The sequence below is a fragment of the Apodemus sylvaticus genome, chromosome 11, assembly GCF_947179515.1.
Source record: "Apodemus sylvaticus chromosome 11, mApoSyl1.1, whole genome shotgun sequence".
NCBI classification, from domain to species: Eukaryota; Metazoa; Chordata; class Mammalia; order Rodentia; family Muridae; genus Apodemus; species Apodemus sylvaticus.
The window spans coordinates 56,337,298-56,362,425 of NC_067482.1; the positions used below are offsets into that span (position 1 = coordinate 56,337,298).

The window sequence follows — 25,128 nt, forward strand, 5'->3', positions numbered from 1 at the left end:
AGGACTTCTTATCCTCCTGTCTTTATTAAAATATCTGAGAATGTCATCTCTTAAAAGTTCCCTTCGCCCCTGCTTTGACCAAACAATGCACTCTCCCAATGTCACATCCTGCCACTCAATAGCATATCAGATTCAAATAAATCACAGTTGACTTTTAAACCCTCCAGCAACTCATATCTGCCTACATCAACTCCCACGGCTTTTAGCTGCTCTTGTCACAAGAACCTTCGCCCAGCCCTCTTTCCTCCACACTAGCAATGTTTTACCTTCCTTCTGTGCACTCTCACCAACCTCCCCGCACTATCAAACTGCTGATGTGAGATGAAGCAGAAGAGGTTGAGTCAGGCATCCTGATTCATATTCTTCCCCTCCTCCTTCCTGACTCTATGACCTTGGAATACCACAGTGACTGTGGTGGTGACAAAGCAGGCATTTGTCAGGCACCTTATGTGTCAACCTGTTTAATGCCAAGAGCAAATTCACAAGAGACGATCCATCATGAGGTCCACTTAAAGAATGTGCAAACTTGCCAGGCAGTAGTGGCACATGCCTTTAATCCCCACATTTGGGATACAGAGACAGAAGGATTTCTGAGTTTGAGGCCAGCCTGGTCTACAGAGTGAGTGCCAGGACAGCCAGGACTATATAGAGAAACCCTGTCTCGAAAAAAAACAAAACAAAAAAGAAATAAATAAAAATGAAAAGTAAACCACCCAACTTTGCTTATGCCAAGTCTCCTTAATTAAAAGCTGGAAAGCGACTTTTTGAGCATGGAAATAAAGAGGTTTATGGAATACAGTCTTCAACTGTATACAGTGTCAACTTCCTGTCTTCTCACCCCCTTTGCTAAGTAGACATCTGCATTATTTGCCATCATCTCTGTCTTGCTCACAAATCTCCACTCCATTTATAAGACTAGCCCTCTCCTCCACAGATAAATACCAGTTCTTCATTCTCTCACAATGCCCAAATAAATGCTAAGGTATTTGCGAATTCTTAGTTTAGTTATTATATCTTCCTTGCCCTAGAAACATACTGAACTTGACTCAGAGTCTCTGTTCTATAAAGCTTAGCTGAAAACAAAGACTCTACCATTAGGAGGGATGCACCTGATCACTGTGTGAGTGGAAGAAAAACACATTCCCACCTGTTTGCTGAAATTTCTTCATCTCTAAACAAAGCTTTTCCTTTCCTGAAGCCAGACTTCAAATTTAAATGTCACCAGAGAAGCTAATTGGATGTAAGGCAAGTTACTGGTTTCAGATCTTGTCTTACCAGCAAGTGTTGGCAGAGAGGATGAGGATTCAAGGAAGGTCAGAGAAGCAAATATGGAGATGTTTGTGTCCAGCTAGCTATTGTGTTAGAAACAGCATCATTCCTCACCATGCCTAAAGCAATGGCCAGGCTGAAAAGTATCAGTGTCCATGTGCCTTTAAAAGATAAAAGGCAGATAAATTCTGATTGCACCAAATCTATAGCTAACCCAGAAGACCTAACTCAGTGACAAGGTGGCTTTTACACCCTTGTTAATTTGATAATTAATGTCCATAAGTCCACCGTTCTGTAAAGCCACTGAACTTTCCAATATTTTGCATATTTTAAGGTAAGAGCAGACTCTACCTTCCCTAAACATACAGTATCTCCCTGTACAGGCAACTTCTCCATCCCAGAAAAGTGCATTCAATAATCTCTATATTCATTTCCTGAAATAAAACAAGTCAAGAAAAGTTCAGTGGTGTTATAGACAACCTCGAGGATGTTGGCCAGACCCTGTCTTCTCATTTCCACGATGCAAGCAAGATTGGACAGCCATTGGGACTTGCTGGTTTCCTCTACATTACAGAAGACACCAAAGTCATGGATAGCTCCTCTGAAGTCAGTTGTCAGAAAACCTGGCTGATATCTTGGGTGTTTAATTCTCTTTCAGAACTTTCTCAAGTTCTCAGAGAAATTCTATGGCCCTGTTTTGGCCTACCCTGTAATGACTGCATGCCTAGGAAGTCAGAGAGTTCCCTAACCTGCTAAGCAAGAAATTAAGGCCCTGGTTCAGAAAGGCTATCCGAACCACCTATGATACTGGTATGGTATCTTCCAGGAATGACACTGGTAAAGGCAGAAATGAATCCCCTCATAGAGAGAAGCTGTTCTAAAGAGATGGCATTGTGTCTGCTGCCACATGACCTTGAAGCAGAGACATTCAAGAAAACATGCCCAAAATATAGACCTCAAAAAGTGTGAAATATAATGTGTTTAGGCTTCTGATATTTGGGGTGATGGTCATACACAGCAACATGAGATTAAAGGAAGATTCTTTTGATTTCCTTTTGGAAATCTCAAAAGATTTAATTGTAAATTTCAAGGCTACTACTAATTTCATTTTTAATGGAAATTTTTGATTTTCCATAAACATTGAACAAAGTAATAGCATTCCTATTCTCTGAAATTTTCTAATGCTAACATGAAAATAAACATTACAATATTCTAGTTTTTTATAACTCCAAATTTTAGGTTTGTTAAAATTATTTTGGAATTAGAACATAATTTGATTTAGTAGGACTTTAAGAACCAGGTTAATCACATGTCCTTCTGGTCATGCCCACAAGTTGTCATTGGGCACTTCCACACTTCTAAGTTATGGGTATCATTTGGTCCAGTTATATTTTAAGTGCCCTGAACCCAGGGAGCCATAGCCCTTGCAGAACGTGACACAGAGTTAGCATGTGTCAGAAACCCACATTTTCTCGAGACAGACCATTACTCTTTCTATCTCAGTACTTTGGAAAATCAAAAAGGCATGCCCAGTTATAAAAATCTTGTCTATTTTGCCAAATAAAAATGGAGTGTCACTGGAGAAAAATTAAAATGCTCTACAGCAGGGAAGAAATCCCCGACTCTTCCTCCTCCTCCTCATCTTCCACTCCCAGCGGCATCTCAAAAGCACGCAGCTAATCAACTGGCCAGTTTATAAACATTCCTGATTTCACAAATAAATCTCAAGTCAAGAGCTCTCTTTGGGGTTAACTTGCTCTCTGAATAGGTTAATTTAAATAGCAGAGAAAATTTAGCTTGAAAGGATAATTATAATATTTCACCCCCTTTTATCACAGGTTATGTAAATGAGGCTTTAATCTTTTCACAGTTCATATAATATTAATACAGGGAATAAAAAGACCTCAAAATATCATGTTCTGTCAATCATTCTAGAAGAATATGCTCACACAATCGTAGTGAGTAAAAATTGGACTAATTCCCATGATTGTGTGCTGTGCCATTGTCACCAAGTCAACAGATGGGCTTATATCTTGGCAGTGTTCTTAGTTGGGCAGAGTAAACTACCATTTTTACCATTGTAAGGGTTTGTGCATGGGGGGGGGGGTTGTTTTTTGTTTTTGATTTTTTTCTTCGACATTTCTCCAATATCAAGAGTATTTATTGAAAACCTAGGGACAGCCCCAGAGAAGCAAAATTCAACTCATGCCCCCTTTTAACCTACAATTTTCACATCCTGCCAAAGGTAATGAAAGCCCTAACCCAGAGTGACAGACCTCGGCTGCAGCCGTATTCTCCACTTCACAAGGTGGCTCTTGTGGGAGGCTCTGTCATTCACAGTGTTGAATAGTGAAATGTGATGCTTGGAGAAACGCAGCATCATCGTCGAGTTTAATAACTATCAGAGGGAGGCTGGCAGATCAGCTTTAACCCCAGGGCATTAAAAAAATCAAAATACTGATTTCCACCCACACAGTGCTAACACAACACCATGTGTTTGTATCAGAGAGAGAGAGAGAGAGAGAGAGAGAGAGAGAGAGAGAGAGAGAGAATCCTTTCGTGATCATTCCAAATATTTATTCCTTCAAGAAAGTGGGCATACATGGTGTAAGGTAGAATGTCATATTTAGCATGTCTGTGAATAGACTGGCTAACCTCAAATTCCTCTACTTACCAGCTACAAGCTAGGAAGACACAAGTTAGTTCCAAAGTCTCAGTTCCCACAAGGCAGGCTCTGCCTTACTTGGAGACAATCTTTGGAAAAATTACAATCCAAGTATTTACACGTGTGTAAACTGTCACAGTTAAAGGCAAAATTTGTGCAATGTAAACATGCCATTGTTTTCAACCAAACCACAGTGGCAATCTATAAAGAGTAGAACTTGAGGGTTCACAGTGTGCCAAAGAGGCACATTGGCCAATCTAGTTTTCTTGATGACCATCTGAATGAGATACAAGTGTCATTATTTCACAAAAGGACAAACCAAGGTGCAGAGAAATTAACTATATACTCGATTTCGCCACATTATCAGTAAGGTTCAGAGCAGTACCTGAGCTGTAGCACCATAGGACTCAACCCTCCATGACATACTCCAGTAAAACAGCACCACTGAAATATGTCTGAAAGGCACTGCCTTCCATTTTCAATGCTTTAGTGCATCTGAACATATACATACCTCTTGCCTGCACTGCCCCATTAAGCATGCCTGCACTGTAACTATTACTGATTCTTCCTAGTTTCCCAATGTCTCACTTGACATTTAACCTCTCATAGATAGATGCTCAAGATAATTTTCTTAAAGTTACTTGAGAAATTTCAGCTTCTCACAGGAACTATTACCTTCCATTAAGGGAAGCTGTCTACTCATAGAGAAAGGCCACGTGTCTCCTTGAGCAAAGGAGAGTACTAAAAGATGAGCAGACACAGTCATGGGTCTGGAGCTGTCAAGTGGAAATGGAGCTAAGATTCTGCCAGAGGCACTCCAACCCATCAGTCAGCACGCACGTATTGATTATCTTCTGGATGCTAAACTAATCCCATGATATCAGCAGCTGCCAAGCTGTGAAGCCAAGGTGACGCTTGACATTCTGAAGGGACCGTGCAAATGGGAAACCTCGATTTCAAGTTGTGCATAAAACTGCCGGTAAGTTCTAACTGTTGTTATGGTAAGTTTACTGGGGGAGTGATGGGGCGGAGAAGTTATTTTTTTTAATCCCTATCCAGAAAAAAAAAAAAGTGCAGCTGCTAGTAGTAATAAATATCAGATTTAAAGACTGGTAATTTCATTTTGCCTTTTTTTTTTCATGTTGATATAAGAGAAAAAAATCCTCTTGATTAGAATAAAGAACCAGTGAATAAACACACCTTTTTGCATGCAAAAGAAGGAAGCCTAAACTCACAACATATACAAAATTAACTGACCTGAGTGTAGAGGCTAGGACAGTTTAACTTCCAACACAGCACAGAGAAACATGACATCCAGTCCGGGTCACGTATCCACCAAAAGGAAAATCAAAGTGTGAGCCACGTACGGTAAAGGTGGCAGATCTGACTTTACAAACACGCCGAGGAAAGATGAAAGCACACCCTGGAAGAAAAGCCTGTGCACATCAGGCTGCCACACTGGCTTCATTTCCAAAGATAGTATTCTAAAATATACAAACAAGACAAGCCTAATTAAAAGCAAAACAGAATCAATACAATGTTTAACATGCACAAAGCCCTTAGATAGACAAATAGCCAAGAAGCCCCACAAGAAAACAGACAACAACATCAAGCCTTTGGGAAACATTGACAAAACTCACTAAAGTGGCTTTAATAAGATAAATTGGTCATGAAACAAAAAGTTACAAATGGGAAGTACATGGAGAAGTGGGAGCCCTGTGTCACCGTCACCTAGAGGATGAAATGTGAACTGCTTCAGTGAGCAGTTGAATGGATTTGGGGGAAGAATAGCATAGGATTCTTGTAGGACCCATCGGGCCCCTTCCTGTATCCTAAGCAATGGAAAACAATGACAAGGGTGCAAACATAACATTGTATCCAAGTGTTCAAAGCAGTATTACTCACAATAACCAAAGGTCAGATGCCCCAAGTTTGTATTGGAGTATTATTAGAATATTATTCAACTGTGTAAAGGAATGAAATCCCAAGGCATAGCACCAAAAGGAAGAACTTTAAAAATGTTACGCCATGTGAAATATAACCAGATACAATAAAACAAATACTGTTTGTGTGAGTTATCAGAAAGTTCATAGGAAATAAATTAGAGATTAGCAGGAGACCCAGGGCAGGTGGACAATTATATTGTGGCTTAGTACTCATAGCACTCTGAAAATGAAAGGGTAGCAAAAAGAGCCTTAAAAAACAGTGGTAGTATTTACGCAGAACTGTGAATGTAACTAGTGCCATCCAACGACATGCTTAAAAGCAGTTAAAACCACACAGTTTATGCTGCTTTTGTGTTTACAACAGTAAACATTATTTATAAGGGGAAAAAAACAGAATCAGTGAGTAAACATTGTCCTTCCCAATTCCAGCTGTGCTTTCAGCCAACTTTCATAAACACTGCTAGTAGATCGCCATGGTGATACACTTGGCAGGGGACCCGATAGGTCCCGGTGGTCCTCTCTATGGCCTCTTTCATCATTTCCCTCCTCCCCCCCGGGTGAATACAGTTCCTGGCACTCAGCCAAGATCCGTTACTTGTCTGAATTTTCTCCCTGATAAAAGGGCCACAAAAACTAAGTTCAATTGAAACTATTTCATGAAACAACAAAAACCGAGTTATCAGTAGAGTCTGATTCATTCAGGAACCCACAGGGTAAAAAAGAACACCATCAGAATTCCACTTCAGGGTTTGCAATGAAAATGGTTTACAGCAAAATGTTATTCTTCTGGGGATCAATCTGCTATTTGCTTTCAGTGCCTTACATAAACCTCCCCCAAGCAAGGAGGTAGCAATCGTAATAAGTAAGAGCATATATTCAAGCGGTTGCATGTCTCCTCAAAATGACAAAACATTGACTTTTATTTAAAAAAAAAAAAATAGCATGTACAGAGCCATATTGGGGCAGTCTTGCACTTGGTCAGAGTTTGACTTTGGTCAAGGTTAACTTCTCCCAGTTAGCCAGGATCCTGCTCCACCTAGGGTGGAGTGCACGTAGTAAAGGTTAAGTTCATTGTTCTTCCTGGTATAGGGATTCCTGAATTAAACAGGTGACCCACCCAGCTGCCGGAGCAGTCAAGACGAAGACCTCCAAGAGAAGCTAGACAACTTCCACCGGAACTCAGCCTGGAGTCTGGGGGGAAGGGTTTGCCCGAACTGTTAAAAGGTCCGGCGCCATTAAAGTTTACGGCTTTGATCAGTGAACATTGACTTGGCCGTACTTTCTTTTCGCTTCTCTTCCCTATGACCCCAAAATTCTCTCAACAGGTAACCCGGTTTACATGTAGCTGCGGGCGGCTACAATAGCAGGGGTTTAAAAATGTCCTTGTATCCATGACAGGACCCTTAAACCTACCATTTTAGCTTACACAGTCACATGATAATGAACATCAATATAAAACCATCATGACCACAGCCAGATGGGATTCTTGGTACACATGTTGTAGACGTCAGAGGAGCAATAACTTTAATTCTGTTGCTCATACTAGGGAAGCAGCACTCTTAGAAAAAGCGTATTATGGGATCTAGGGACATAGCTCAGTGCCTCAAATGCTTACTGTCTTAGTTAGGGTTTTACTGCTGTGAACAGACACCATGACCATGGGGCTGGCTTACAGGTTCAGAGGTTCAGTCCATTATCATCAAGGGGGAAGCAGGCAGCGTCCAGGCAGGCATGGTGTAGGAGCTGGGAGCACTACATCTGCATCTGAAGGAAGCCAGGAATGGACTGGGCATGCTCAGGCAGCTAGGAGGAAGATCTCCAAGGCCACGCCCACAGTGACAACACTTTCTCTAATAAGGCCACACCTTCTAATGCCACTCCCTGGGATGAGTATATGTGAACCATCACACTTACCCATCCTTGGACTCATGTAAAAGTCAGACGCAATAACTCGCATGTGTGTGAGCCTACAGCATGCCTAAAGGGTGAAGGGAAGTAAATCTACGGCACACAATGGCAAACAGGAGGGACTGCCTCAAACAAGGTGGACGGTAAGAAGACTCACTGGAGGTTGCCCTCTGACCTCCACACATGTGCAGTACACACTGTTGGTGTTTTGTCTAAGCTCCACCCCACACCTACCTGGCAATAGCCAGGTATGCCCTGCCCCAGAGATCTGGCCCACTATAAGTGGGGCTACTTGCCCCTCCTCTCCCTCTTTGCTCTCCACTCTCCCACACTCTCCCACCTCTCTGCCCCTTCGGCTCTTCCCCCCATGTGGTCATGGCCGGCCTCCACTCCACTCTCTCTATTCTCTCTCTCTCTCTTTCTCTCTCTCTCTCCTCTCTCTCTGCCTCTCTCTATGACTAACTCCCATCCCCTACTCTGAATAAACTCTATTCTATACCATGCCTGTGTGTGTGTGGTCCCTCAGAGGGCAGAGGTGCCTGGACAAGGGCCTGCCTGGGCACCCCCTTTCCCATCGCTGTGCCACACTCCCTTGACCCCCAATCCTCTTCTTTTTAAGCCACATACACACACATATATATACATGCAAGCAAGCACATGCACAAAGAAAATGTTTTATTAGTAATGCTTACTTGTAACAAGGGTATTTATATAGAGAGCTCAAATCCATATATGTTTTTCTTTTTGTTGAACGTAGCTTTTTCTTTCTCATATAATATATCCTGATTATATCCTCCACTCCCCTCTCGTCCCTGCCCATCCAAATCCACCCCTTTCTGTTTCTCATTAGAAATAAAATCCATATTTTAAAGGCCACAAACAAGAACCAATTCTTAAGGAAATCCAGTTATTCACCAACAAATCATCTTTTTTTAAACTTTTTATTGATTCTTTTGTGTTTCACATCATACAGCCAAGGCCCATGCACTCCCTGACCTCTCAGATCCTCCCTCTGCCCTTGCCACCTCTGCTCCCACAAAGAAAAAGAAAATAAAATCACACAAACAAAAAGCAATACAAAACAATGCACAGGAAACACATCATCATGGAAACTGTAGTGTCACACAGTGTGTCCCACGATGTACCAACTGGTTTTGTGTGTTTTCACACAAGTTAGAGTCATCGGAGAGGAAGGAGCTTCAGTTGAGGAAATGCCTTCATGAGATCCAGCAGTAAGACATTTTCTCAATTAGTGATCAAGGGGAGAGGGCCCAGCCCATTTTGAGTGGTGCCATCCCTGGACTGGTGGTCCTGGGTTCTGTAAGAAAATAAGCTGAGCAAGCCAGGGGAAGCAAGTCAGTAAGAAGCATCCCTCTGCTGCTTCTGCATCAGCTCCTGCCTCCAATGTCCCTGCTTATGTTCCTGTCCTGACTTTTGTTGATGAATAACAACAATGTGGTTGTATTTACCCAGAAAGCCAAATAAACCTTTTTCCCCAACTTGCTTTTTGGTCATAGTGTTTCTTCACAGCAATAGAAACCTTAACTAAGATACACAATATACCCCTCTGTCCACACATCTTCATTTTCAAATGTTCACTGCAGTGAGTTCTGATTCAAGGTCTCTGGCTTCTGTCACACCATTAATATTGGATTCTCACTGGAACTCTGCCTCGTTATCTTATTGTTGCCCGTGTCATGGAGATCCTACAGCCTTGGGTCAGCAGAACTGGGCCTTTCACATATTCTAACAATTCATAGATTATGAAGATTTTTGGATGGGCCAACTCAAAGCCCTGGATCTAAGCCTGGGTGGTAGCTGAGCTGGCCAGCCTACAGGCTCTCCTTTAGTAGGACCACCAGGGAGAGCACTCCAGCCTGCTACGGTTGGCTACCCAATGCTCTCATGTCCTTGGGACTGACTCATCCATGCCGTAGCCATCAGGGCCAGCTCCAGGATATTTCTCTGCTCAGGTGGATGGCCAGCTCTCTCAACTGCTACAACCAGTCAGAGGCAAAGTCTGAGGTAGCAAGGTGGGAGGGTATCACACTGGTACCCAATTCACCTCAAGGCAGACGAGTGGTGGGAGCAGCCCTCTAGCTCTCACTCTCTGGTGGCTCACCCCAGCTCTCCATTAGGGCCATTTCTAATGTGCTGACCAGGCTAGGTGTGAGGCCTGCTCTCCCAAGTGTTGCAGCTGGTGAGGAACAAGACCAACTCACCTGCCCTCATGACCCCAGGGCCAACAATCCTGACCAGTTTAGGTGGTGAAGGGCAAAGTGGGTGGAGGGCATCACTCATCATCAGTAGAGTGGTGGGACCAGCTTTCCCTCTGTCTCATCCCTGGGGCAAGCTGTGTTGCTGCTGAGGGCCATGTCCTGGTCTGTGGCTGTGGAGCAGCAGGGGTCACTATTGATGTCTATGGCTCATAATACCACTAGAGACCATGGGATGTCCATGGTCTTGGAAGCCACCTGGGACCACATTGATGCTCAAGGGCTGTGTAAAAATGGCCCTGCTCCTCACTGGCTGCAGCACTCTGGAGAAGTAGCCCCACCTCTCACTGATGGCACCACTCAGGACAGAGGGCCCCGAAACTTCTCTGCCAACAAATAATTTCTAAACATCTATTATGTGTAAGTTATTTTTAAAAAGAAGGCTTTTGGTGACTCCATCTTTTCCTTAAAATTTGCAGTTTGCAACATCATCTTCTCACTTCACACTATCAAGGCCAAACGTTCACCCACTCATCACTACCTACCCTGAAGATTCCAGAAAAGTGACTACCAGCCATTGGTTTTCTACCTCCAAAGCCTAAAGCAAAGCTTGACTTATAGTTTAAACGCTTATAGCTTATTTATTGAAACAGAATGACCAATGCATATTTGCTAATAGATCAAGTTAAACACCCTCTACTGCATAAACCTTATTCTAGTAAACAATCACAAATTTCACCTCTAAGTTCTCCAAATAACATCAGAAGTAAAAGTCTTTGTCTCTAGGAAGGAAACACTGGAAGGGGGTGAGGTCAAGCCAAGAGTACAACAAAGGTGCATTCTCGCACCTGGTGTTTGTGCACGTGATCTTTTTGCTTTCCTTTCACCATATTCTATATCAACTCCACAAAGATGCAAGGCATGCATAGAGTACAGCGCCTTGAAATGGATAGCATGACATCACACACTCACTACACACTAGGGTTCTTTGCCCCTGTGCTCATGCATAAAGGGAGCACCTTCTCACTGACATATCCACCAAGGCTGACTTGAGCTCGGGTGCATTATTGTCTTGGCCTTCACTCTCATATTATCTTATGCTGATATTAATGAAGACTGGCTAACTCAGGTGCCATTTCTTTTTGTTTATATCATCTCCTAAAAATGAAGTTCTTACCAGAAAGAAGTGAGCTAAAGCACTGATAGATTAGACCATGCTGATCATAGAAGGCGTGGCAGGTGCTCTCTGGACACAGACAAACTGCAACTTGAGAGCCTTTCCAGTATCAAAGTTTCTGAGACCTGAACCCAATTAATATTTGTTACTAATGATTCTGAGTCATACATTTGAATTTCAGTCCTTTCTAACTATAACCAGGAGTCGTTTTCCTAAGCATGTTAGTTAACCTTTCTAAATCTTAAAAAGTTCTCATTTCTTCAAAAACTCATGGAAGGGGGTTGGAGATTTAGCTCAGTAATAGAGTGTTTGCCTAGCAAGCACAAGGCCCTGGATCCAGTCCTCAAATCCTAAAAAGAAAAGAAAAAGGAAGAAGGGGAATATGAAGAGGAGAAGGAGAGAAGGAAAGAAAGAAGATAAGGGAGATGGAGAGAAAGACAGAGAGACAGCAAGACAGAGAGAGAAAAACAGTTGGTGTGAGAAAATAAGGGGGTACTCCTGGCACCAATAAACACTCTACACCTCAACAGATGTTAGCAACTGGGCGATGGTGGTCAGAAGGTGCCAGTACATGGGGGATTCCAGTGTCAGTCACAGACAAGTGCAGGTTCAAAAAACCATGGCCTGGGAAGTAGGGAAGCATGGCAAAGAGGCACAGAACAGTGATGTGTGACTCAAGGCACCTAGCATGTGCCCACTGCACACATGCCAAGGAGCCAGTGTCCCATCCATTTCAGGGTTGTTTTGACATCATTTGTCCAAAGTCACTTAGCAGGCAGGGAGCAGAGCTGGCGTCCCAATCTCCTTGAGTCTTCATGATTCCAAATCCAGGGTCAATTTAACATCAAAGCCTCATTGATAAGTCTAGCTGATCCTTCAGCATAGTTGAAATCCAATCACTATAGTGACCCATTCAGACGGGTTTCACAAGGCAAAAAGATTGAAGTGCTATAAATTCTTGTTAATGGCCAATCAATCATGGCCGCCTTCTGTGCCCACATTATCACCATCTTTCATGTTGCACTCATACACACAGGCTTCCCCTCAGCCTTACCCAGCAGCCAGAAGTCACTCTCAGATGATAACATTCAGCTCTATTGACATTATCAGGTAGCTGGTGACATTCAATTAGTGAAAGGCTGGGCTCTTCTATTAAAAACACTCCAGAAGAGATCGCTAGATCTCTGCAAAATGACCACAAACCCGAGTGGCATTTATACTCCTGCTAAACTAAACAGAGCTCTAAGCTTTGACAACAGTGGTGGCTTTGTATTGTGGCTTCTAGTGTCCAAGCTAAGGGTCTCCTGATGCCATTGTTCATGTCCTGCCATGTTTATAGCTGCCGTGGGTTCACTTGAGATTTGCCAAGCTCTCAGAGCAAGAATTATTGTTGCTCTGTGAGAACTAAAGTTATGTTTTAAGTTTTAATTACTGTGCCTAAGAGATTCGTAAAACACAAAAATATGCCTCTAACCTGTAAGCTCCTTGCCCAAGGGCAAGTACTTTCTGAGATGCTGGAGGCTATTGTTTATATGAGATAACAAGCCACACTCTTTTGCTTCCTTAAGCCAGTTTGTTTGACCCAACTGCACCAAATATGCTCGATCATATGCAGATGGGAGGTGTGTAGGCAGAAACTACATCAAATGTGTGCTTTCTTCTGATTGGACTGGGAGGGAAATATGTAGACTAGTAAGTAGCTTTTGCCTCTACAAAATGTGATGCCACCATTTTCTGGGAACCCAGAATGAACCTAACCAGAGTCCACTATGCAGGACAGTAATTGATTACCACATACAAGGTCTTGTGTGAGTGTTAGCTCAGGGTAATACACGGGTTGGGTTCTGAGTGTCCTCAGGCCACTTCCTGCCTGGTTTACTTCCCAAGGCTGGGCATTTGATTTGAAGACCTAACAAAATAATATCTATAAGCAATAATAACTCAAAGTCCACGAACATTTTTCTTGATGAAAAACAACCTGTGTGCTTTAAAACCCATGAGGTCAGAACCTGAGACTGTACTCTATAGAATTAAAGAGATCACTTTAAGAAGTCCAGAGTCAAGCAGGAGTTACTCAAAATTCTATTACTATAGTTTTACCTTTTTATCACTGTCCTGTATCTTCACCAACAACATATGGAAAATATTTTTATTACATCTGTAAAGTACAGAGTATTTTTCTCTTGCTATCTATTACTCTAAACATACATTAGTATGATGTCATGTGCATGACATTTATATTATATTAGCTATTAAGTAACCCAGAGATGATTTAAAGTATGCAGCAGGATTATATAAGTTCCATGTAAACACAAGGGACCTGAGCACTCTTGGGTATTGGTATCCACAGGGGTCCTAGAGCCAATGCCATACAGATCCTGAGGAACTAGATACTATTTAAAACAAAAAAAAATGTGAATATAAAAAAGCATCCTAACTTATTCTTTATCAATCCCCTATAGCCATCACACCAGAACCTAAAGAAATGAAAAAGACTTTTAAAAATACAAATTAAATTAAATCAAATCACATGGGTAAAAAGACTGGGGAATTCAATGGTGAAATGTCGAAAATCCTTTCCGTTGTTTTCCTCTACACGCTTGCTTCTTTGGTCCTGCTATAGAAGCAGGTCATCTGAAGCTACTTATGTCGAAAAGCATGTAATAGGGAAATTAATTAATTACAAGGGGAGCAGGACACCTCATCAGAATTGCCAAAATTGGCCCATTTTTACTATTTACATGAGAAATTCTGCATTTGCCTACAAGCCAAACTTGCGAGATATCGTCTGGGCTCAATAGACTTGACTCCTCTGTGACTGGTGGAGAATTTCATTGAATCGTGCCCCCAGAGAAGATCTCTCTCATCTCTGGTAGATTTCTCAGCAGCCAGTGGTGTTTAGCTACACCATGGGGTGTCAAAATAAATAAAGGTTAAATGATTATCAAAATGCGACCAACATCTGAGCGAACAGCGTGAACCTTTGCGGGAGGGATATTAGTATTAAGGCAAAACACACTTGACTTTGGAAATGAATCTGTGGGAGACAGCTGCTCTGCACTCCTCCTGGATGGGGAAGTGTTGCAGAGAATCAGTTCAGAGTAGGTCCCCAGCACCTTGCCCAGCCTCCCGGGGCTCGCAGAGCCTTTCTGGCCCATCACCATTCACTTTCATGTCTAGAAATCTCAAAAAAATATGGTATTTGAGCTCCTAGGACCCCTTTGGAAGGGATTAGACATGAAAACAACAGTGTTTGTGTAATGCTAGGATGAGGACTCCAGAGGCGGAAGTCTTTAATCTGTTGATCTCTACTGGCAAGCATTGTAGGAGACATTTAGAGCAGACAATGCTGGAAGCAGGAGATCTCTCTTAACCAGAGTTAATGGACTAGACTTACTGTCAGCCAACCAGTTTGAAGAGCCTCAATTATCTCATTTAATTCATATACGATCCCATGGAGTTGCCCTTTTATTAACCCGAGTTTTCAAATAAGGAAATAACAATAGTGCAAAAGCAACTTGCCCAAGGTCATCCAACTAAGAAATGGGGAAGCTGAACTGGGCCCAGTTGGCTGGAGACACTCTCTTAACAGAAGTGTTACAGTGCCACCCTCTGGTCCTCATGGAGAAACATCCTTTGCCAATGAAATCCAGTGTGTGTCCCTGAAAATCTATTTGTTGAAAAGTAACCCCCAATGGGAGAATATCTGGCAATGGAGCATTGGGAGGTCATTAGGTCAGAAGGTTACATCCCTCAAGAGTGAAAATAATGTGCTTACAGTAGCGGCTTCAGATAGGTCCTCCTGCACGGAAGCATTACAGGGAGAAACCGAGTCCACAGATAAGGACATGGACTACCTCTGGCTACTAAATGGACAGGTGCCTTGATCCTGACCTTCCCAGACTGTGGGACTCTGAAAAGTGAAGTTTTGTGTTTTAAGCCCCTTCATTGACGGGACTTACTTGTAACAACCAGAACAGACATAAGTGTCAATCACATTATATAAGCTTAATCAAAATTTAAGCCTGTGGAATGAAAGAGCTCATTAGAGAGGATGAATACTGGCTTCATTTAAATGTGAACATTTGGAAGTTACACACTAGGCACGAAATAAACCTTGAGATTGAGCGCTCAATACAACCAATACAACCTAAAGGGTAGAGAATACAGAGGTAAGAGAATAAAAAACAGAAGCTTCCGTGGCAACAGCTCAAAATCCAAATATAGCTTTAAAAAAAACAGTAGTACAATACATACAAGTAATATTATACAGATCATATTTATGTATTTAGAAATATATATGAATATATATATATATATATATATATATAAACATTGTATAGCAATGATTAATGAACAAAAAAGGCCATGAATTTGAAAAAACATTGAGAAGCAGATGGGAGGGTTTGGAGAGTAGGGAAGAGAAGTGGGAATGATGTAGTTATATTTTAATCTAAAAAATAAAAAATAAATATATTTTTAATGATGCTACAGTCATATCCTGTCAGCAGCTACAACTGTTGGCCTAGTTCTTCTGTGGCTGTCCCTGTCTTTTTTTCTCTTCTGGAAACAAGGCCTCTGGTGTGGCTACTTCTGATGATGTCATCAAAGCGTTCAAGGATATGAAGTTGTGCCAGCCCTCAAAGCCAGAAGGGAAGACACTCAAGGAGACCATGCTCTTCTCTCTGAGAACAGGAACAACATCCTGGAGGAGAGCAGGGAGATCTTGGTGGGAGATCTGGGCAGATTGCAGAGGACCATTACACCAAGATGCAGGCAGGCAAAGGCTACAGCTATGCTCTCTATGGCACAAGCTAGACATCAAAGAGAGCGAGAAGGGGAGCCCTGGTGTTCATCTTCTGGGCGCCTGATGGCGCACCCCTTAAGAGCAGCTCCAAGGATGCCATCAGGATGAGCATGCTGAGCATCGTGCATGAATTACAAGCAAACTGCTAAGAGGAGGTCAAGGACCAATGCACACGACAGAAAACCTAGGAGACAGTGCTTTTATCTCATTGGGGAACAAGCCTGTGTGAGCCAACTCCGTCCTGTCCCCCTGCCTGAAGCATCTAGCCGTCCCAGACCTGCTCTTGAGGGATACAGGCTGTCCCTTTCCTACCAGACTGGAGGTGATGGGGGATCCCCATGGGGGAAGAGCAACTCCTTCACCCCAGTTGCCAAACCCCCTGCCACACCCAGTTCCCAGACCATCTTCTTTTCTACATCCTTGATAGTTCTGGCTGCTATCCCCACTCCCCAGACCATCTATTGTCTACCCTTGACAAACTGACACTGGTTTTCTAATTCCCCTTGGGTTGAAACAGAACAATTTCCCTCCCAGGCACACTTTTTAGGGAGCCTTATTTCTTAACAATACCCCTCCTCCTCATCTCTCCCCATCCCGTGCTGCCAACATTTAACAACAGTATAGCTGAGCTTGTCAGTTTTGTTCTGTGTATAAATGGGATATTATGGAAGCCATATTCCCAGACAGCGGGGTGTCCTTCCTTTCCTCTGCTTTTTGATCACTGCTGAAAACAGGACCACTAAGAGACCTTCAATGTAAACAATTTCTGGGTCACATTGGCCTATGCCTTTAATTCCAGCACTTTGGAAAGAAGAGACAGGCAAATCTCTGAGTTTGAGGCCAGCCTGGTCTACAGATCAAGTTCCAGGACAGCCAAGGCTACACAGAGAGACTTTGTCTCAGGAAAAAGAAAAGAAGAAATTTTTAAAAAATAAATGGTAGTTCCTTCAGTAACTTAGTGTTTTATAGTAAGACCATGGTAGAGTCTTTGGTGATCACAGACCTTACAGTAAGACACCACTCAAATTTTCATAGTTTCCTTTGTCATCAAGTCCACTTAGAGCTAAATTTTTAAATTCTGACTTTAAGTGGTAGTATCTCATACAAATATTCAACATTTACACTTAACTCTGTTCTTTAGTTATGTTTTAATTACACTTTAGTTACTTTTCCCTCAACAGTTCCATATGACTTTATTAAAGAATCCAAAGGAAATATCTAAAATGATGTTCACTAATGCCAATGTTTGTTTCTGGAAGGTAGCACTTGGCAAGTTATTATAATTGTTAATTATTAGTAGTATTATTATTACCCTTGCTATAATTAGAAAGTCATTTCTTTAATAGTCATGTACATAGGGTCAGACATAAAGGTGCATGTCTTTAATCCCAGCACTCAGATGGCAGAGGCAGATGTAATTCTATGAATTCAAGGCCAGTAAGGCCAGTTTGGTCTACAATCTACATAGGGAGTTCCAGGACCGTAAGAGCTATGTATTAAGACAGTATTAAACATACACACTCACACACACACACACACACACACACACACACACACATACACACACACACACACACATACCACACCATATCACATCACATACAGAGCTAACTTTTACAAGATGACAAGAACTCCTCTTGGCATCAAGCATGGTGGCTCCTATCTAGAATCCAGACAGAGTCACATGAGAGTCTACAGAAGAGACCAATGAGGACAGAAACGGTGGTCAAAGGTTCTAAGGCACCAAAGATAGACAGAGCCATAAAGCATGTGGTGACTTCTAGTACAGAGCTTTGGAACTTGACCCAAGTGTTTAGTAAGTTGGATGGCACATTCATGTTCCATAGCATAACACATTGGAGATGATCAAATTCGCTCTGCTATTTCATTTTCCATGGAACTGCCCTACTGCCACCAGCCTTTCTTAACAACCTCTGTAGTCTCATGTCATATTTCTTTTACTCACATTTGAGGTAACCCAGAACAGCGATTGCTCAAGTGGGGCATGTTAAATGCTTGCTTGACTGAGCTAATGGCAATGTTGAAAGGTTTATTGACATTAAACCCTTTCAAAATTATCTGGCAACCTGGCTAAAAGCATAGATACTGTGTGAATCCCCTTCATTAATGAGGCAATTAATCGTGAGAATTAGCAAACTTCACTGAGAACTGAGTTTGTTGATGTGAAAACACAGCTCCCTCCCGGCCTCTAACAAAACCCCTAGTCAAGGAAGCAGCACCTCAGAGTAGAGGACGCCTGGAGTGATTGACAGCTCTGGTTATTGATTTTGGATTTTGAGAACAGCTCCCAGGGGGCTGGTATCAGCAAGGCAGAGGCAGAATTTGATGAGGCAGATGGGACCCTGAGGGAAAACCTCATAAGGCAGAGTGTGGAAGTGCCCTTTCCCTGACCCTAGCAGGCGTGATAAGAGATGGTCTCTTTCTCATTTTAACAGGGATTCATTCCCACCAGGCTGCATCTGCAGAAGATAACAGCCCAAGAGAAACTTGCTCTTTGGGGAAAAGGGCAGGGGAAAGGGGGCTTCTTCTTAACACACAAACTTTCAAATTGCCACCCACAGCAAGCAACCAAGGTGGGTATGACATATGGTACCCATGATCACCTAGATCCAGAATTTAAGCTGTGTTAATGTTGAAAGTTATTTCATCCATCTTCTGAAGGAACAGCTGTTTCCTATCTATCTATCTATCCATCCATATATCATCTATCTCCCTCAGTGTGTGTGCATATGTGTGTTCTATCTTCCATATGTCAACAGGTTACAGGGTCTTTGTAAAGCAGCACCCCCTCACCTAGCATATTCACATCTACCACCAGAGACAGATGGTGGGACAATGGAAAACAACAACGGAAACAGCAGGCTGCCTCTGTTGTCTAAATCCACTGTTTGCAGACAGGCTCCGCTGAGGCAATAGAATAAAGTCATGGGGGGTTTGGCTACAGGTGCAAAATAATGATGTGTTTAACTTCCTCCCATGCCGTGGAGATTTCTGTAGCAGAAAACAGGAGTAGTTGACACATGTGCACACTCAACTCACCAACAGAACCGCAAAGGTGTCTGGGAAAAATTAACTGTGGAGCAGTGAGGACGGAGTGCTTTTGAGGCAGTTTCTGCTTTCTATCTCCTCTGGATATATGTTGCTTGACTTTCACATCTCTTCATGTTCTGCTGCATTGAAGCATGAGCAGGTGCCAACATTTTAATTAAAAATTATGACAGCACAAATTTAAGTTGTAAACATCCCAATCTAACTGTTAACTCAATTGCTCTCTGCAAATTAGAAAGGGTCCCATTGTGTGATTCCAGAAGTAAAACCCTCCCATGGTTTGTCCCTAAAACTCATGCTAACATTCAATTCCCAGTGCTGTAGTACTGAGAGAAAGTGATATCTCTAAGTGATATCTGGGCTGCTACTACATACAAGAATTAGTGTAGTTCCCTGGAGGGTGAGTTAGTTAATCACAGGAGTGAGGGTGTTGCTATAAAGTCAGGTATCTCTGCTCATTTCTTTTTTTAAACACATGTTTATTTTCACCTTTTACCATGAGGCCCTCACTAGAACCCAAACAGATATAGAAACCACACTCTTAAACCTTTAGAACTATGAGAAAAAAATCTTTTCTTTATAAATTACTCAGTCTCAGGCATTGTGTTTAGTAACTACAAGTAGACTAAGATAAACCATTGTGTCAGCAGGAATATTATTAGCTTACACCACTGTTCTCCATGTGCCAAAAACCTTCCCTTTTACTTAGCTCTCTTTACTACCACCCAATGTGCCCTACCCTAAACAGTCCTATGATCTTGCACAACAAACTCAGAGGGTGTCATTGGGAATGCAAGTTGTCCCCCAAATCCTTTCTGCCAATCTTCCAAATTGAGTTTGATTCACATGAAAGTCTGAATCCACAGGCTGCTTACCTAGGCTACATAGCCCAGCTTATTGTTATTCCTGTTGGCCTGGTTATTAAGTCACAGGATGTGTTTGCCCTGCTCCCACCCTTTCCTGATGACTGAATAGTCCAGGTGGTATCAGTCTAACTTCAGTCATTCAGAAATGGCAACTCTCAAGGCTGCTACAGACCAATAGTTTTCAAAGTGGAGTGGCTACACTGCCAGCTTGGAGTTTCTATGTCAACATAGACACTCTCTAGTAGGCCATAGTATTGGGGAACAACAACAGGAAGGCATGATACTGGGGAACAGCAACAGGAAGCCATGTTATTGAGGAAGAGCAATAGCAACAGCTTCTTCTTAACTTACTGCATGGTCTCATCAAAATGTTAGCTTGAATGCTTGATTTTTATGTGCATTACTATGTAATATGGAATACCCAGTAACTGAGGAAACATTATCAACTGGGTATATCTACGAGGTGTTTCTAGAAAAGATACCCAATTGAATCAGAACACTAACAGAAGCTGTGTTTGTATATGTATGTATACATGTGAGTGTGTCTGAATGTATGTATATGTGTGTGTACATGAGTGCATGTGAATAGAGGGTACATGTGTGTACACACATGGGTTCATGCAAGTATGTTTGTAGGTGTCATGTATATGTGTGAATGTGCCCTGTGTGAGTGTGTTTGTGTACACAGGTGTTCCTGTGAGTGTATCTGTCTATGTACACATAGATATATGTGTGAGGGTTTCTGTGTATGTATGCATGTGTATATGTGAGTGTTTCTGTGTGTAGACACATGTTTACATGTGAGTGTATCTGTAAGTGTGCATACCCACAGGATTGTGGAAGCTAGAGGTCAAGTTCAGGTGTTACTCCTCAGGAAACATCCACATCAGTTTTTGAGACAGGGTCTCTCTCGGTACCTCATGTAGGATGGAAAACTGTAAGCCAAAGAGATACTCCAAGGTCCCTGTGCTGGAAAGACAAGGCTGACCACCAGAGACAACTTTTCTACATGGGATCTAGGAATCAAACTTGGGTCTTCATGTTTGTGCAAAAAAAGTTACAAACTAAGCAACCTTCCCAACCCCACTCTATGTCTTCCTGAATTTGGACCATCTTTCTTCTGCTGACAGGATTCCCCTGGTACTCAGGCCTTTGGGCTCAGGGACCTACATCAACAATTCTCCCTCATTCTTGGATCAAATTATATGACTAATGTTTCTGATTTTCTATTTTGTATGTGGCATATCATGGACCTTATGGGCCTCTGTAATCCTGTAAGCCAATTCAGGCACTACTTTTCTGTCTGTCTGTCTATGCCCTGGGGGTTCTGTTTCCCAGGAAAAACAACAATTCACTTATTCCTTGAATACATAGGAAATGTAACCATTGACTGCTACATATCTCCTAGCTCCTCCTTTAGCATGTTTCCTATTTGCTAGCTTCCCTTTTCACCTATTAAAACCCTCATCCTTCTAGGTTTATTCCAAATGCCACTTCCCCCAGGACAAGAGCCAACCCAGCCCCACCTGCAGTCTAGTCTTTAGAATGTTATGGTTTCAGTTAAATGCCTTGGACAGAGCCATCTGTAAAGGGGACACAGTAAGCCCATGTCTGTTCATTGTTTATCATCTTCAAATACAACAAAGGAAGGCCTTCTTGTGAACTAAAACATAACCTTGAGAGCTAGGGCCTGTAAGAGCCTTTGAATGGTGTGCTAGTTAAGTCAGATGAGGAACAGATCAACTGTGAAGAGTTGAAGGAGAAAAAGGAATTAGACTAGAATAGTCTAAACACTGGGTGATCCTCTAGACAATGTGCTGTCCTAGGAGAAAAATAGGAAGGCTTTCTGATAAGGAAAAACCAACCAACTAACAACCAGTACCAGGCAGGTACAGAAGGCAGAACTTTAAGAAGTAAGAGGAAGGAAGGTTCTGAGGTTACAAACATCAACCCAAAACCTTTAATAAAACATTCATTTATAAATAAACAGTGGTATTAACTGAACTGATTTCTAAATACCACCAGTCAGCCTCCTCTATCTCTCTGTAGCTTTGGGTTATTTTATCTAAAAAATGCTACTAATAACACATGCCCAAAGGAGATTCCATAGAACAACCCAGTAATCCCAGAACCAAGAAAGTTGATTCAGGAGGAGCTCACATTTGACAAAGGCCTGGGCTATAAGATGAGATCATTTCTCAAAAACATACACAAAACCTAATACTTAGGTTTTGAATAGAGAATACTTGTGTTAGAAAGGAAATGTTAGATGTGTGTGAGCTACTGGGCCACACACTGCATTCTAGGTGAATGGACACATATCTATAAAAAGAGGATGCTGAGGATGGTGAAGGGTGGGATACAAGGTGAGCCAACCTGTAGGCTTAGCTTTTTCAAAACCTACTTTAATAAGGATTATCAAATGCTTCTAGTCTACCATCCAAAGGTAAGGGATAAAAGATGGTAAATAGGACAAGAAGATGGGGACCTGTTTAGAAGTCGTTCTAAGGGGCGATTCCAATCTCTGTTGTCAGGGTATCAGCAGTGCAGTTCAGTAGTGTCAGGATGCCCAACACAAATCAGCAGTAGTGGCACAATCCAGCAGAAACAGCCAGGCCTCCTCCAAATCAGCAGGAGTCAGAGGCAGCGAGCAGAACCAGCCAGGATGCCACGAGACGTTCTCTGTCATGCCTCTCTCAATGAAGTAAAGATCAGCGAAGAAGACTTGAGACCAACAAAGCATTGTAAGGTTAGCTATGCAAACTCACTGTCACTTGAGTCCTGTTTGTACTCTCTCCTAACATTACATGTCCTCCCACAGGTCTTGCCTCAGTAAAACACCATGTGAGTCTGCATGACACAACCAGAATCTTCCACTACACCAGCCAAGCTGAGGTGCCAAAACAAGAATTTTAGAAGTAAAAATGGTACTTTTACTCTTTTATTCTTTGACATGTATTATTATTCATATTCTCCCTCTCTCCTCTCTCCTTTCTCTGTATGTGTGTCTCTCTTTCACTTCCTTCCTCTCCTTTTCTCTCTCTCTCTCTTCTTCCCTCCCACCCTTTTTCTCCTTCCCTCCTCCCTCCCCCATCCTCTTTCACACATACATTATTCACTACTCTGGGACCATTGGACTAATGAGATTTGGAGTGGGACCCTACAAGGAGTGGAAGGAAAGCTTTACACAGAAGTTGAAAAAACCTTATGAAATCATCCATTGCAAAGCATTGTAGATCAAGAATGGGTTTTCATCAAACTACCAAGATTTCTCTTAATGATGTCACTAGACAGTCTCAGATCCAGATGTTCTAGATTTCAGACCAGGAGATCTTCTGTTTACTCACTTAGTTACTAACGTTTTTATTAAGGACACATTATACATAAGATACTATACCCGACATTAGAATTCTTTAGCTCTTTTCTTTAAGTCACAGAAGTAAAGTTTAGCTTCAAATGTGTCCTACAATAGGTTGCTTTTATTTAGGTGAGTCATTCCTGGAAGGACAAAGCAGCATCTAGACTATGCTACTTGAGAAAGCTTTAGAAATTTATGTTCTGGTCACTTCAGGGTTTTTCTTTTCCATTAACTATCTCTTGACTTAGCCAGATGGCTAAAGGCAGTGAGTTCAAGGCCAACCTGGACTACAAAGATAGTTCCAGGACAGCCAGAGCTACCCAAAGAAACCCTGTCTCAAAAAAAAAAATTTTTTTTAATCTCTTGACTATGAGCCATTTCCACAGCACAGTGCTGAGAATCAAGGTAATAGAAAGGATGCAAGATCTACATTTGAATGCCTTATATGTACCTGGTAACTTAATAAAGTTTATTCATGCATTAACTGGCCCAATGGCATCAATAAGGTGATCACTGGTATAATAATGAGAAATTGTACAGATAGCAGATAGGACCTAATGCTGAATGCTGACTCCCTAGGACTCAAAGAATCTGCCCTTTCCAGGTTTGCTGAAGACTTTGGCCACTGTTCGTAACATAAAGTTGCAGCCAAGCATATGAGCTGCAAAACCATTTCTTGTGAAACCACTAGGACTTTAAAACCTTTGGAAGAGGGTATTTTAATCTTAAATGTCCTGAGTTGTGCCTTCAAACTCAGCACTGGGAGACTAAGACAGCAGGTCTCAAGCTGGAGGCTAACAGGGTTATAAAGTGAGAACTTTCATTTAAAAAAACAGAGATAGTGGGTGAAAAGGCAGCTTCTCAGTGAAGTTCTTACGTAATGTATGAAACATACAAAAAAGGAGGAAAAGGGAAAGCAAGAGGGAGATTAAAGAGAAAGGAAAAGTTAAGGAAAATATTTACTGGGACATGTTATAAATGCTATTAAATACATCACAAAATATCCTTTCTTAGAAATAATAAATAACTCTGTTCCACTATAGCAGTAAATCAGTGTAAAGAAAACCTGGAATTTATCCCCACAGGTTATTCATTAAATCATTAAGGGGATATTGCTGTGTGTGTGTGTGTGTGTGTGTGTGTGTGTGTGTGTGTGTGTGTTATGCAGCTGCACATGTCTGTATGTGTGTAAGCAGAGACCAGAGTAGGACTCAAATGTCTTGCTCTATCGATCTCTTCTTTATTCCTTTGAGACAGAGAACCTCTGAACCTGAAGCTAGAGTAGCAGACAAGAAGCTCCGGTGCTTCGCCTGCCTCTGCCTCCAGACAGCCTAGGAAATATAGATACAGAGTAATGGCTGGCTTATGTGGTGCTGGCGTCCAAACGCTGATCTCCATACTTGCACAGTAAGTACTCTTACTCATGGTCATCTCTACAGTCTCCAGAGCACTTCAAAGCACTAGATTTGCCCTCCAGCACTAATAAAACAAAGCTCAAATGGAGTCCACAGTCACTAAGTCTACAGGAATGGGATAATCATTACTTTCTATTGACAGCCATGTGAGTTGCAACTGTCCTTGCTTAGAGTAGTTGCTTGAATGAAAATGGTCCCCATAGACCTATATAAGGGGCACTATTAGAAGGTGTGGTGAAGTAGATGCAGCCTTGTTGGAAAAAGTGTGTCCTAGGGCTTTGAAGTTTCAGAACCAGCCCAGTCCTCCTTTCTCTCTCTCTCTCTCTCTCTCTCTCTCTCTCTCTCTCTCTCTCTCTCTCTCTCTCTCTCTCTCTCTCTCTCTCTCTCCCCTCTCTCTCCCATTCTTAGCTATTTCTCCAGCACCATATCTGC

At 42.1% G+C, this 25,128-nt stretch overlaps 1 pseudogene; it reads left to right on the forward strand.

The window, feature by feature from the left end:
- The window catches only part of LOC127696757 (cofilin-1-like), an 87,833-nt pseudogene extending 71,616 nt beyond the window's left edge, over positions 1 to 16,217 (forward strand).
- The last annotated feature ends 8,911 nt before the right edge of the window (positions 16,218 to 25,128 follow it).